The sequence below is a fragment of the Trachurus japonicus genome, chromosome 4 (genome assembly GCF_045865225.1).
Source record: "Trachurus japonicus isolate A0001 chromosome 4, Traja_1.0".
Classification (NCBI taxonomy): Eukaryota; Metazoa; Chordata; class Actinopteri; order Carangiformes; family Carangidae; genus Trachurus; species Trachurus japonicus.
The window spans coordinates 21,758,453-21,773,695 of record NC_140910.1 but is presented as its reverse complement, the minus strand read 5'-3'; the positions used below and the strand labels follow the sequence as shown (position 1 = coordinate 21,773,695).

Sequence of the window (15,243 nt, the reverse complement as noted above, 5' to 3'; positions counted from 1 at the left end):
ACCAAGAGCTAAGGGTCTAATTCCAACGAGATAAAGAGGCTGACACTGCCTCACATACACTGACATACATGCATCCATGTATATAGCAACACTCAGTCTGTTAATGTATACTAGAAAGCATCGAGGCCTTCGAGTAGCTACTACAAAAATATGAGGGAATTCACTGCTGGTTCCTCTGACACGTGGTACTTTGGTTAAGATTTCAGAGGAACAAAACTTTAACACCAGGGTTTTCCCTCCATAGGTCGTTGTGTTTTCATGTGCAGGTTCATATCTCCCATTTCAACATTTGAATTTAAAGTTTTTATTTCCTTTTGTGTACTGAAAGAACAAACCGGATTTTTAAACTAATCAACTGGGTGAGGTGCTCTGAGACTTGAAACTGTGGATATTAAAATGAACGTCTGTCTGTTCTGCTTGACTGGGAAAATCAGAGAGAACCAGAATGATCTTAAAGTGGTAATCCACGTGATGTATGTATGTTTTCCGTCTCCATCTCTGCTCAATTTAAGTGCTCTCTGCTGGTGTTTCTCCTCTACACTCCATAAAGACCACATGTAAATCAGTGTGGGTGGTACTGTAACGTCTCCCTTGGATTTCTTGTGATGCAGTTCGAGTACTCTCTGTACTGTACTTTCTTTATCAAATTAGCTATCACACTGATACTCATGCCACACCTGTTTTGAATAAAAAGGCTATCCAACCTGATTCGGTCTACAGAAGACGTCTATCTTTGCCGGCGTCAGCTCAGATTGAAGGCTATTGTCGCACTGTATCATGTCATCACTCAGTCAGCACTGTTGTCATGCAATGTGGATCTGTACATGGGTTACTGCTGTTAGTAGGGAAACAGGCTTTGCACCGATGCTATCAACACATACATTCCTGGACAAATACTTCTCGGTTGATTTCTGTCAGTTATAAGACCAGATGGCTTTTTTTTTCATGACATTTTTTATGCAAACCTGACAGTTTGATCCATCTCACTGCAAAACAACAAACTTAGACAGCTTTCAAACTGTAATACCTAAAGTCTAGCGACATTGCTCCAATACTTTACAAGTCCTCAGCTATAAGATATTACGTTTTGCTTCAGAACAGCCTGTCAACTGAATTTGCTACAAAGCACTTTGTTTTTGCCCTACTCAGTTAATGTTAAGTGAATGTAGAATAAAAGATGCTTAGTCCTGGGAATAAAACACACAACCACACCTCGCCTACTTTAAACTCTTTTACATTCCAGTTCACACATATTTGTATTTTTACATAGCAGCAGAATATAAAATTACTTTGACATGTCAACTGTTCAGCTTCTTGAATGTTACACAATAGCCTGGAACAAACTAAGGTCTGTTTGTGTTTTCTTTACACAAATAAATTATTTGTTTCAATAAACAGCTTTGAGCCCTTCCCCACAGCCAAAATCAAGAAGGGGAAGAGAAGGAGAGTTTCTTGTCTTTTAAGCCCCAACAGCGGGCTACTAACGAATCTAAAGAGTAAACCAACGGTATGAGAAGTAAATGTTACAAAGATTAGTGCAAAATGTCCAGTGATATCTTGTGTCCCATAACATGCCAGATGCCAGTCCCAGTGATACTTAATATCAAAGGAATTCGGGCTGCTGCATGCCACCATGTGTCACAATAATCCAAAATAATTTAAATACATTCAGGTTTTTTGTTTTTTTAAAGCATTCACTCATCATGTTAACACAAGGCAGCATTTAATCCGATGCAAGTTAAAGAGTTACTGCAGCGGGAGTAGCCAAACAGAGGCCATTCATGATTTGTCCTCCATAAAAAAAAGGGGGAAAAAAAGAAGGATAAAAACAAGAAGTTGGTCAGTGGTGCTGGTCTTGATTATGCGTCCCTCTCTCACATTCCTTGCACTATTACCTCGCAAGGCAATAACACAGGCTCCATTGAGCCCCGCTGCACCAACAACAAGATCATTGAGGAAGTGTCGCACAGGCTGGTCACGCACTTTCCACTAACCTCTTGCAACGAGCTGAAGCAACGTGGAGAGCCAAATCTGATTAGCCCCAGCTATGCCATAAATTAACTGGGCATATAGCAAAAATAATCCAGTGATCCACTTCTCAGCAGCAAAATCTGTTGTTATCTATCAAGCAACCGGACTCAGCTGCACATGCAAGTGAGGCTTCAAGTGTTTACTGTTCAACAAACCTGTATGAGATAATGATTGGACTAATATAAAAAGTCTAGATCCTAGTGTTTGCACTGTGTTTTTTTCACTGAATAGCAAGACAAACAAAGAAAGGACCAGTCTTTTTTCCTTGTAGGTGTTGTATGTGTGTATTATTTGTTTGTTTAAGGTCACCATGGGGGCTTTTCTACTCTGAAAATAGGACCATAATGGAGGGCATATCTGTTATATAAAAAAATATGTGTGACTCAGGTGAAGAAATATCACCACAAGGGGTCAAAACTTTATGTAGAGGAAAGTATTCCTAAGTGGGTTGAATAAAATCTATAATTAATATATAAGAGAGAGTGGGCTTTTCTCTTACACAGAGAGATAAAAACCCACTGATAAAATGCACAGCAGACCTTTGAGGTCTGCTATAGCTACTATATAAACATTTAACCACAGGAAGAGTCAGATGAGTGATAGTGAATAGAAATAATGAAAGGCAAAAAAATTGTCTCTGCTGATTCTGCTGACATGGTGGAAGGCGTTTATTTCCACCTCCTCACTGGCGGATATTGACCGTGCCATGTTACAACCCTGTAGCTTCACCAGGAGACTGTATTATAAGAGCAAACATAAATCTCATTTGATGACAGCTCTGATGGAGAAACGCTGGCAAACATACTCAAGTGTTCTCAAGTAAAAACAATGGCTCTTCATGTCAGCTTTTCTTATGATTAACTCTGTTCTGGTTGAATAGTTTAATTTACTTATAATTAATTATGTTTGTGGAGTTTAACCCAAAATGAAATAACCGCTTGATAGATAAAACGTAAACAGCCATAGCCAGGCGTAATAGAAGAGTGAAGGGCTGATAAATTAATACTTTCATACCTCTCACAATTTTGAATTACGTATGTTTCTGTCCAGTTATGTCAGTTTCTGTTTTCGAGTTTGATCTGAGCTGCAAAAACAACTGAAATACCTGTGTGAAACATTACTTTGCCATAAAAAGTGAGAATTCAGGAGGCTGCATGTTGGTGCTTGCAGGGTTCAATGCATTTGCTATTGTAGCTCTAGACCGACGGTATGATGACAGTTCCCCTAGTGCAGGAGGGGAGTTCATTTTCATTGAATAGCATGAACGCCGCTAACTGGATTAACTTGTTGGTTTATATGGTGACTGTGTGGTCACGTCACTGCATTGTGATCTTTAACAATCAAGTCTTTTGTCTGCAGAGAAATGATGGACGAGTGGAAATCTTAGATAAAGCGCTGTGTGCATTCATATGGAGACATCCAGAACAAAAATTGTCACTTCTGTGCTAAATGTAGGTTATAGTTTCATGGTCAGGTGCTCTTGCCTAATAAAACCTGCCTGCTATGTCTGCTCACGAGGGATGTGTATCTTTTGGCATGGATTTGATTAAATTAGCTCTAGGATTGCTGGGGAAGGCTGCCAGCACCAGCAGATGCAAATATGAAACACAAATGCCTCAACTTTGACAGACATGTCTGCATGGTGTGCTGGTATCCAGGCAGACAAGTACCAGGATAGATCGCTGTGGCTGGCACAGGACCTTACGTCAGCAGACGCTAAGTCTACAACAGTCCAAGCAGCATGGTTGAGAAACTGTAGGGCATCCCAAAACCTCAGATCGTGCTCTCTGCCTGCGTCACCATTCAGCCCTGCTGGGATTCCCCCGTGGCAGCGGCCCAAGCACTGAAGTAACTTGTGAGTTTTTTTCCTGCATTTTTTGGCAGGATAACAAAGTTCAAAGCCCCACGTGCTGAACAGGCCCTTCAGAAATGTAGCTTTTGGCACAGGGACAGCTGAAAGGCAGCCAAGCCACGCTGCTTCCCACTTCTTTAATGGCAGGAAAACTTGTGGTGTGCAGACTGCAGAACCATTCACAGTGATACAAACATGCTAATATTTGCAGGTGGGTGATTGCTGAAACAGTCAAGTGACACAATATAGGCCTTAAGCCCACGCCCTTAAGCCCTGAAGGAGATCTAAATGTAGTGACAACATAAAAGCAGACTTTACAACCCTGTAGAGGATTATAGTTTGAGAATAAGAACACAAACAGGCATCAGACCTGTTTGTCTTGTTACTGCATGTTTGTCTGTCATTAATTCAGAGCCACAAACCAGTTTAGTGGCCAACTGCTAGTGACCACTGATTACTGAGCTACGATGCTCAGAGGCAAACTAAGAGATCTCCTTTGTAGTCGCTGCTTCCAAATGTTGTTTAAATACCTTTGGGCTGAGATCAAATGTCTGTGATGACAGGAAGCTGTGTGGATTTATGCTTGTTAACGTTTGAATGGTAACACGTCCCGCCTTGCATCTACATATATGTAGAACAAACTCAAACACGGTGAGGTGTGAATTTACGAACATGGGCAGCCTCTCTGACAAGCAAAAACTCTCACTCTGAACATGGCAAAAATACACACGTCTCGAACCTGTGTGCGAACCTGTGTTGGTTTCAGTCCAGATCAACAAACACTTGACATGTCAAGAGAGGGAAGACAACAACAAATGCAGTCTAAAGAACCAAAAAGACACAGAAAGTCGACGCGCTGCCAAAGTCATGATAAGACTCAGAAAGAAATGCATGTGCTTACTACAGCCAGACTGAGATCTAGCTGTCATCAAGAGTGCACCTGTGATATGATAGCGGTTTCTCACTGGCTGGAAGGACTGGGAAGCTATAGGACCACATAAGTGCTGCACACTAACACACACTCATGTCCTTACTGAGTCGTCTTTCAGTTGTTTTTTTTCCAAACAAACCTTTCATTTAGCTTCTAAATAGTCAGGAAAAAAGTGTTAAATATGTTCATATAAAAGAAAGTTTCAGTAAATTCAATATTTTGCATTAAGTTCATTTAAATACAGCCCTTCATTGCTTGATTAGATTCTTTTCTAGCGATGTCAACTGTCACATAATGCCGCAATCACGTTTTTTCCATGACACCTATCTATCTATGAGTGAGATCCGACAATGCCGATAATTTTGGACATGCATTGCATACATAGCGTTCATTACATCAACCTCATGCACTTTGTGAAAGTGGTGGTATGTCACATGCAGGCAGCCTACCCTACAAAGCACAGGGTGCTTCTCCCATCCAGACACCTCAGAGCTTTTACCACAGGTGTTCGATTTGAATGTGATCGGTAACTACAGGTATTAATTTTAATCTATCAATTGCATATTTTTATGAAAATCGGCCGATCATGACTCAGTTGAATTAAATTGGGGCATCTCTACAAAGGTTTAACTTCCACGATGAGAACTTGCACAGGCGTCATTTCATCAAATTGAGAGCAAAAAAAAAGTGTCTTTATGTAAATCTGGTTTCGTAAGGAGAAGTGTTGCTCATTAAGGCCATGTGTACATTATACAAAAGCAAGTGGAGTCCTCTTAAGCCCTGAACTTGATCACCAGCCATACGTTTCTAATCCACAATGGGCCAATTACGATGTCAACACCCCCTGACCCACCGGCTGCAGCACTACTTCTCTCCATTGGTAGCACTGAGGTGGTGCAGTTGGCTGGCGTCCGTCAGGGGAAACCATGTGCCAGATTGGTCCAAACAGATTAGTGCGGCATTTTATAGGCAAGCCTCTAAGATGATTGGAGGATGGTGGGGTGCAGGGTGTGACAAGGGCCAGAAAATCTCTCTTAAGAATTTCAGTGCTTAATAATCACATTGAGAAGCCGCAGGTGGCAAGCTCCCCAACATAACATTAGACTCTTTCTTTCCCCACCTCAGCCATAACTTCAAGAAGTTAAGTGCCGATTGCAGTGGCTATAAAGGAGCAAGTCAAATCTGCAATGTAATCAACACCAGCAAATGATGAGTGACCAGTAGCATAAGAAACCAGGTGCAGTAAACCTTGTCCAGTTTGCAACCAATGACTAGTGTGGTATATCGCTACAAAAGAAAATCTTAAATCAAATATCCAAAAGAAAAAACAGTCCCTATGCTTCCTTCTTGCTCCTGTCAACCAAATGGTTCAGGTTATCGGGTTTCAAAATCTCACTTCCTCATCAAGAAGGATGATGTTAAATATTCTTTCTTCAATGCCAGGACATTTCACAACTGTGTTGCTGTCATGTCAGTTACACAGCAGAATGAAACACGTGAGCCAATATCTCGTTTTCTAGTAAAAAAAACAAAAAAAAAACAGCTGAGGTTGTGTCTTCAAAATCTGACCATTTGTGCATGACCAAATGTCAGCATTCTTCATTCAGCCATTTGTCTGGATAATGTGGAAAAGCCAGTAAAACCACATGTAGCCTAGATCATACCAGAACAATGAAAAATCTCCACTGAAACCAGACTGGAAATTCAATGGTTTGCAGAACATGCATGTTTAAGGTCATTAAAAGACAAAGCACTATAAAGGTTTTTCAAACGAAACCAGCTTCCTGTGTCTGCACTCCCCTATCCCCATTACTTGGTGAGAAACAACAACATCAACCACAGACCAAATGCTAGTCAGTTTTGGTTGTGGCTGTGAGGTTTGTCAGCTTGGTATAACTTAGTAAACTCAACAAAATACACTACTAGGACCCCTTGAGCTTTTTTTTATAAGCCCCTTGCATTGAAATTGAAATTTTGCTGCCCCCTTTAATGGTCACTGATGTGTCATAGAGAGGAATCCACAGAGCATTACACACAGCGGATTTTCCCACAACCCTTCTGTGGTACTGAAGACCTCTCATTGTGTGTCCGTATAACTCCCCTGACATGTAGAGCTTGTCTTGTGGATGTTTTGACATGGCTTGTCTTGATCTTAGCCGCTAACAGATGCTGACAGACTCTTTTAAACACCTACTCCACCTTTGTTTTGCACTTCCAAAGAACAATTCAAGGGATTTCAGGTTGTGGATAACTTACTTAAGGCCTAAATACGTTTGTGATACCGTGTCAGTTTGATGTTAAAGTGGGACAGATGTGCAAATGTTGGTCCTCACTAGTTATAGCCTACATCTCTGGGTGCTTCTTTTTAGCAGGCCTGACGTTTGCTCTGATTTTAGTCTTATCTTTAGACCTGGTCTGCCAAAACCAGTATTACCACAATATTGCAACACCATGTGCATGTGAGAAAGGCTGCAACTGAATCTTATTATTACCAGCCTATCTATTTTCTGCTGATTATTTTCCCAACTAACTGTTTTGTCTATTAATATGTGTGCTTCTTTCTCAAAATCCAGAGGGGCGGCCTCAGATTTCTTGTTTAGTCTGCAGAACAATCTAAAACCTAATGATATCCTGTTTACATATAAAACTGGGAAATGTAGGAAATCTTCTTACACACAGGACATTCAATTAAAATTGGTTTTGTTTAGCACCACATTTGTCAATATGTTTTCTGATGATCAAACGAATCAATTGGTCAACTTTCTTTTTTGCAACACTGCAAAAAGGCCCACAGAACAATAATATTACATTGATTCATAAAGACATCAATGGCATGAATTAACCCCTCTGTCTCTGTTCTGACCCCCTCCACCGATGATGACATTTTCGCAGATCAAACTGTCTCTTCTCTCTTGCTGTAGCTAGATGCACTGTGCACCTACGCTTACATCTAACTTATAGCCCATGTTATAGCCTGATGTTGCACAATCAGCCAAGTGTGTGTGTTCATGGCGTTGTGAAACTCAAAAATGTTCGGCTCAAACATGTCGCCACTGGAAGAAAAAGTTAACTCTTTGATCAATTAACTTTAATTAACCATTTTTGACTTTAAATATTGACGACTTAAATACTTACGAGTCATCTGCTCATCCAGTGGTACAGTTTACTAATGTTTAACGGTTAACTTTGTAATATTATTAACTGAAGTCGTGAGCAAAGTTACGGTTTAGGGTAAAATTCAAATTAACGGTCGATATTTGAACGTTAGCTTTAAATGCAGTTGAACGCCTTTGAGCTGACAGTAAACATGGGCGGTGCTAATAGCCTATAACGTGTTTTATTTTGTTCTCCATTTGGTTTAAAAACGTAAATATAAAATATATAAAACTTACAACTCAACATACCAAAATCAAACCACCGTCTCTTCTTCCGTTTCGTTTATTGTGCCAGGACAGTTAGCGTGGGTTAAATTAGACTCTCGCAGGACACACAACGCACACATAGGATATAGGAGTCGGTTTCATCCGCTACCTTAGCAATATATCCTATTGATCAGGCGACATGATAACGTATCGATAAAAAAAAAAAAAAAAAAAGCTAGCTGGGTCCCGTAAGTGAGGAGTGATAACAGAAACCACATAAAAGAAGGAAGACATATAAATGCATATTCTCTATACGCACGCACAGACGCAAATGAAGTCAACAGAAAATGTAATGAAATACGATTTATAATAAACTTACCACATCGGCTTCCGTTCGCTTTTTTCTTCACTCTTTGGAACCGGAAGAAACATTCCTGTTTTCCTCAGTCTCTGAATCCAGTCTCCCCTTTTTTCTTTCCTTTTTTCTCTCTCGATTAGACACAGAAAAACACACGCCAAAAAGGGGAAGAGGAGGAAAGGTACTTCGTGTGTTTATCGGCTACAAATAAAGTAGTTTCATGTGACTGCATGATATCCACGCATTCGGCTTTTGCGTGTGATTGTGTTTTCACAGTTTGAGAGCCCGTATCGTTGAGACAGACAGACAGACAGCGAGAGAGAGAGAGAGAGAGAGAGAGGCGTGGAGAGAGTCTCCGGCCTGCTCACTCAGATCATTGGTTGACAAACAGCAATCAGATGCAAATTCCTAACCTCTGAATCAGCAGGGGCCAGCCCCCCTCCCCATTTACCCCTCCACCCCACCCCCGGCGCAGGGGCTGTCGGTAAATGCAACGCTGTGAGAAGAAGTAAATAGACCTACAAGCCCTGCAGCAAAGCACATTTTAATTTAATTTATTTCAATTAAAGGGGGAGAGATAGCAGCTTTTGTGCACCCTTACCAAGTCAGGACCTGTAGTGATCCTGATGTTTTTTTGTCTTTCTTTGTTTTTATCTTTTGGTACCTTATTTTTCTCAACCATAATGAAACAAAAAACAAACAATTCATTTTAACGCTATTATAGCCTAGCCTACTATAGGCCTATATTTTCATAAAGCTTATTTCCACATTTGCATCAACAAATCCGCAGCAGGAAAGTCCCTAACATATGAACAATTTACTAGTTTATTTACTAGTTTAGTTAAAAATCTAAAAACACAAACACATTGACCAACTATTTCAGTAAGGTATTTAGCACTGGTTTAAATTAAAGTAAGCTTTAAATGAAACTGTTATAGCTACAATATGAACAAATAATTGCTTTATCTGGGACCCTACCCAGTAACGGTCATGTCAGGACTGTGAGGAACATACAATTTAGAATTCAAAATATTTGCATTCACTCAATCAGTCACTCGATCTTCACTTCCACCCTGTTCGCAAACGAACATGCAAAGCAAAACACCAAAACAGCAGGTAAATGAAAAACCTCCCAACAAATGTGATAATTTTGCTGCTTTTGCTTATTTTATCAGTGGTAAAACAAATTAGATGGGGCCCCACAAAATATCTTAACCTACTTTCTGAAATTTTTCTCACTAGCCTACTGTTTTGTTTGTCTGATATTGAGGAGTCACAGGACAAATTCATGCAGATAATTGGTTACGTGGTGACTGTAAATTGTCCAAAAGTGTGAAATGTAAGTGTAAATGCTTGTTTGTCGACATGTTTTTATTTTCAGACTGAAATTTGCAATATTTTGATTTAACTCAAAGGCATTTGTCACTGAATTTACAGTAAATCATGTGTTGCGTGTTTACATTTCCTCTCAGGGTTGATTTTTAGTGACGGTCCCTTGGTGGAGAGCCCCTATTCAGCAGGAAGGTTGGATGGGAGAGGTAAAACTGTTTGGTATGAAAACTGCATAAAATGAGCTCAAAGGTGAAGCCCAACAACTCAGTTCATTTGATTTCACCAGCCACAAACTCTACTGACCTATACTGTTCCAGATAATTTCATTTTGTCAAACTCATTGATACTGTCTCTCTTCGTTACAGTGAGCTTCACAAAACTCATTTTGAAAATATGAAGGTGGAGGGAACTTACCTAAACCCACCTTCTTACTTTCAGTATATAGTGTGCAGTGGAGCCCTGCGGACTGAATGAATGAGTTAAACTGAGAGAAATATATTACTGATATTAAACACAAGACCATGACTGAGATGCCACCAAACTGACTGAACCTGTATTTAACACAAAATTGGAGACTTTATCTAAAATAACATGATGAAAGTGCTGAAAATCCTTGAAGTTGCTCTGACCTAAAGCAAAAATTCAGTTCAGCACATCAATAACCAGAGACCCCAAGAGCCCCAAATAATTCAACATTATTTGGGTCAAATTCTAGTTTTAAGACATAATTGTCTCTAATAAATCCAAAACTGTGTTTAATTAAATCACACACATAAAAACACCCATAAAAATCAAGGCAAAGGCAAGGTCAAAATACACCACCACAGGCGACCTGTAAGGCTGCAACCATACTGTGGAGTCATATGAGTGTCATGAAAAAAGGAATAACCATATATAAGAGCAAAAGAAATACATGTTTATCTATCCATTTTGAACTTCTGCCCTCAGGGAGGCGATGCAGGTCAACAAAAACACGCACCAACAGACTCTTGCACAGTTTTTTCCCCCAAAGCCATCCAGACTCTCACCAAACACACAGTAATTCCACAACACCCATATACACCACCACTTACAAGCACTTTATCAACATTTACCCTTCTATGTTGTATTTGTCTCCTTATCTTCTTTTAACCTACCTCGTCCTTTGTTTTTATGCTTTTTATGTGTGTTTTTTCCTGTTTTCCTGCTCTTATGATGTGTATGATTTTAATGCCCCACTGTGATGGGCAGTTGCAATTTCATTGTATTTTAATGCAGTGACAAGGCCTCTTGATTTCAATCTCTCTTAAATGAAAGCAAGTGTAAATGAAATAATGAAATTGCCAATATTGCACAGCTCATGTCTACTTCCTGTTGCCTAAGCTACCGCCAAAGCTGGACTCATGTGTGCAGGAGTTGACTAAACATGCAGAGAGCCATTTGATTGACAGTTTGGCACTAGTATAAGGAATAAGAAAACCATTGTTTTTATTCCTTTTATGTGTTTTGGTTTATACACCACATTCCTGTCTATTTGTTTCCAGATTTTTATTTTGTTTATTCTTTTTTATGGCACTCCTCTCACTCCGCAGTAACCATCGATTTATTTCATTATCAGCGCATCTGACATTTATTTTCTGCAACAATCAATTGTTCCATCCATAAAAACACCAGGGAACAGGGAAAACCAACATACTTGCATTGAAATTATGTTTTTTTCTTTCTCAGAACAAGTGTCAGAACCTAAAGATATTTGCCATTTTATGTCAATCAACCAATTGATTGCTCATCTAATGATTACATCTCTCGAATAGCTACTGCTTGGTCTTTGTTCCAATTTGATCAAGATAAAGCTGTGTTTAGGCGTCTCAAATTGACAGCTTGACAAGCTCAGAGATTATATTTGTAGGTGAAAAAATGTGAAAAGGTCACAGAGGTCATATCATGCCATTTGCAATAGCCTTCTCTTTCCATATCCCACAATTGCTGAGTGCTTTCAAAAGTTACGGGCCTCATCATTTTTTTCCACATGTGATTTTATAGTGAGCACAGTTGCAGCTGCTTACTCAGATAAAGCCCTCAAAGATATTTAAAACAGAAAAACGATCCTCCCCTCTGCCTCATCAGAGGTAACAGGACCCCAGAGAGGAGTACGTTCATGGCACTTGATACAGTGAGAGATGAAATCAAAATCAAATGTGTCCCCGTGGTGACGAAAGCTATAATTTCACACTTGATACAAAAATAATTAAAGATGACTGATGCATTCCCACTCGAGCCGATCTGTGCCAGGATGGGGTCAAATATGGGAGACGCTGCAAGAAGCCACAGGGAAACATCAGGGATGAGGATACAACATGGTGCAAAATACTAATGAACTCTTTAGATATAATCTGGCATCTTGACAAAACATACAGTTTTAATGATTTCAGGTTGATGTTGAGTCAGACTCTTAGAGTTTTTAACAAACAATAGAAGACATGTTGACTTTAATCATTATGTAAATAATGTTGCAAAGGTTGGTCTAGTTCAGCTGAGTACAGTTAACAGTGTCTGTCAGCTGTCTACACACTGTATGGTTATTATACAGTACACACACACACACACACACACACACACACACACACAGTGCTGTCTACACACAAGTGCTGTATACTGTAGGCCTATATAAACACATATATATGCTACACACACACACACATACAAATACATATGTTGGTTGTTATAAACACTGCCAATAATCAAAGAGCAAAATTTCCTAGCTCTTAAAATAGCTAAAAAAAAAAAAAACTAAAAAAAAAAGATTGTCATTTATCCAAACAGCTGCGTTAATAATTTTGAGTGTTCAAGTTCTTCTCCGTTGGCATTTATGGCGGAGAGTGTTTACGTTATCTCATCTTTAACCTTTTATGCACCACTTTTCAAAGCCGTGTTGCAGCTCCAGTATTTAAAACAACATGTGCAAATGGTTGATTCAGCACATTTACAGTGTTCTCATGCTAAATTCAAACCCTTGTGGCCACTCATGCCATGTTTCACTGCACGAATACGCCATCTACTGGTACAAATTTAAGGCAACACTCGTACTGATATTACCTCTATGCATCTACCATGTAACCTTAATTTTTTTTTTTTTTGAAATATTTATATCATCATTATATCATTTTGTCGAAGGCTTAAAATCTCCTACACCACCTCAGTGAATTTGTGTTACTGGTATTTGTATCTTATTCGCTAGTTTTCACTTGTTTTTGTGTATTTTACTATTTTACTTTGTGTATTTTACAGATTGGTATTTGTTGTTTTTGTGTTAATAATATGCCTCAGAGTTTGATATTGTAGTTCAGGTTTGTTGGAACCATGAAGCAAGTTTCCTTTGAAACAATGAATTGAAGTATTGCCTAAAGTAAAGTGCAGCGTCTTCATCTTTGCCAAAGAACAGCGCCATTATCCAGAAACTATTGAAAACACATTACTGAGAACATCACCTCACTCGCTGACATGTTTCTTTATTACTTCATTAGTTTATTTTTGATCAATCCAATGACCAGGGTGTGGCACAAAAACTGGTGACTACAATTTACTCCTATTTAAGGACTTATCTTAAGATGTTGTTATAAACCTACAACTATTTTAGGAAGCAGTGAGTGTGAGGCTGAGAAATACAGTGTGGTGAAGTTGAAAAGCACTGCGGTAGCCTAATGTCATGTTGGTTTTACCCTTCTGATTGGATTTGCTGACATTAAGAGGACATAAAATTTCTCCTTTGAAGGATAACTGGTTGTAAATCAAAGTCTGCAGTTGCCTGGTCATGAGAACATTTTTAGATTTACATCAAAGTCTGTTTTTCTGTTTACAGAAAAATCCAAGTTTTATCTTTCTAAACTTGTATTCACACCCCCGAGTGAATTTGGACATGATGTGCAATCTGATTGTGTTCTTCGTAGCCCAGCACCATATTTTACACCAGCAAAGACAACCGGTTGTCATGTCATGTGGTCAGGCACATCGTATGCACTGCACTGATGTGAATGATATGATCAATGATAAGGTGGTCACACGGCAACAGGTTCACGTGCAGATTACAAAGTGGAAAGTAACAGAGTGCATTTACTACGTCAGTCATAACTGTAGAGGGACAAACAATACACTGAAAGCGGTCACTCTTGCATAACAGCTACTTCTGCTTTTCATGTTTTCATAAGATTTTGTTTCCAATATTTCTGTATTTGTACTTTGGAATACAGGACTTTACCATTAATCTATATGATATTTATACCTGTATGAAGTTAAGTCAGCAAACTCAAGACCCATTTTTAATTACAATGGTGAAAAAACAGTAGATGAGTGGAGTTAAACTGACATTTATTAAAAGCATCTTTTCAGACATGGCTTTTAATAGTTTGAAGTAAAAAGTACACAATAAAATGAGAAAAAAAATTATCTTAACTCCTTTAATAGTTGCAGTGATAATTATAAATAGGTATCGAAGCACACATGTCATTATATACACAAAGATGTTACAATCCTAGTGTATAAAGCTTTGAGACAATTATAGGCTTTTTTCCATCTAAACATTGGCACGAGTCAATTATCTGAGTTCATTATTTACAGCACAACTACTTCTACGGGCATTTAAAAAGTTGGCAGTGCCAAACAAGTTCATCTCGACAAGAGTATACAGTACACTGAAAATGACACCATGTGAAATCACTACATGACATTCAGAGTGAGAAATCGAAAGCCTGAGAAGTTGGATTTCCACACAAACAAACGCGCAAACGAACTTTGGTTGTTGACAAAATGCACCGATAGGTCAAGTTAAAGACGCCATCCAAAGAAATAAGGGATACGATTTTTTTTTTTCTCTTTTAAATAACCTGGATTAAGTGTTTCCAAAACCTTGTCAAGTACAAATGTAGAAATACATGTACAGAAAAAAACACACAAACTTTTGTGTTTGTAAGGCAGAAGTGCTTTTGTGGGGTTGTAAAGGTTAGAATATTGAGATGAGACACACCTGCCGAGTCAAAACTCAGCAGGTTTTTTCTTTTTTTAAACCATCAAAACACCTTAAATGTTATCATTCATCCTTTAGTATAACACATCTACTGTTCATACAGTATACCTTAAAACCATGGTACCAGTTCATGTAAGACACAGGCTGTTAATAGTTGTAGTTTTGTGTTAAGTGTACACAACGTAAACATTGTACATGTTGCAATAAGAAAAAAAAAGAAAAGAAATCAATAAATTGAAAAGTATAGGGACATTGGCAGTTTTTAAGAAGAGTATAGTACCTTATCTTGTGGTTGAATATTGACTGACATAACATTGACACCTTGTCTACACCAGTGTGCAGTGAAAGCAGCACATCAGCAACACAACGGTTGCGTGA

The 15,243-nt window shown here is 38.9% G+C and overlaps 1 protein-coding gene across 2 annotated transcripts in view; it reads right to left on the bottom strand.

Annotated features, from left to right (window-relative positions):
• The window catches only part of arid3a (AT-rich interactive domain 3A), a 40,593-nt gene extending 31,729 nt beyond the window's left edge, over positions 1-8,864 (bottom strand). The window contains exon 1 of one of the 2 annotated variants that reach the window (XM_085774691.1): positions 8,556-8,864. The gene's annotated coding sequence lies outside the window, so the exon portion shown is untranslated. Of the gene's footprint in view, positions 1-8,218; positions 8,237-8,555 lie in introns of those variants that run through there. The other variant, XM_085774692.1, reaches the window with a different exon arrangement.
• Positions 8,865-15,243: the final 6,379 nt, after the last annotated feature.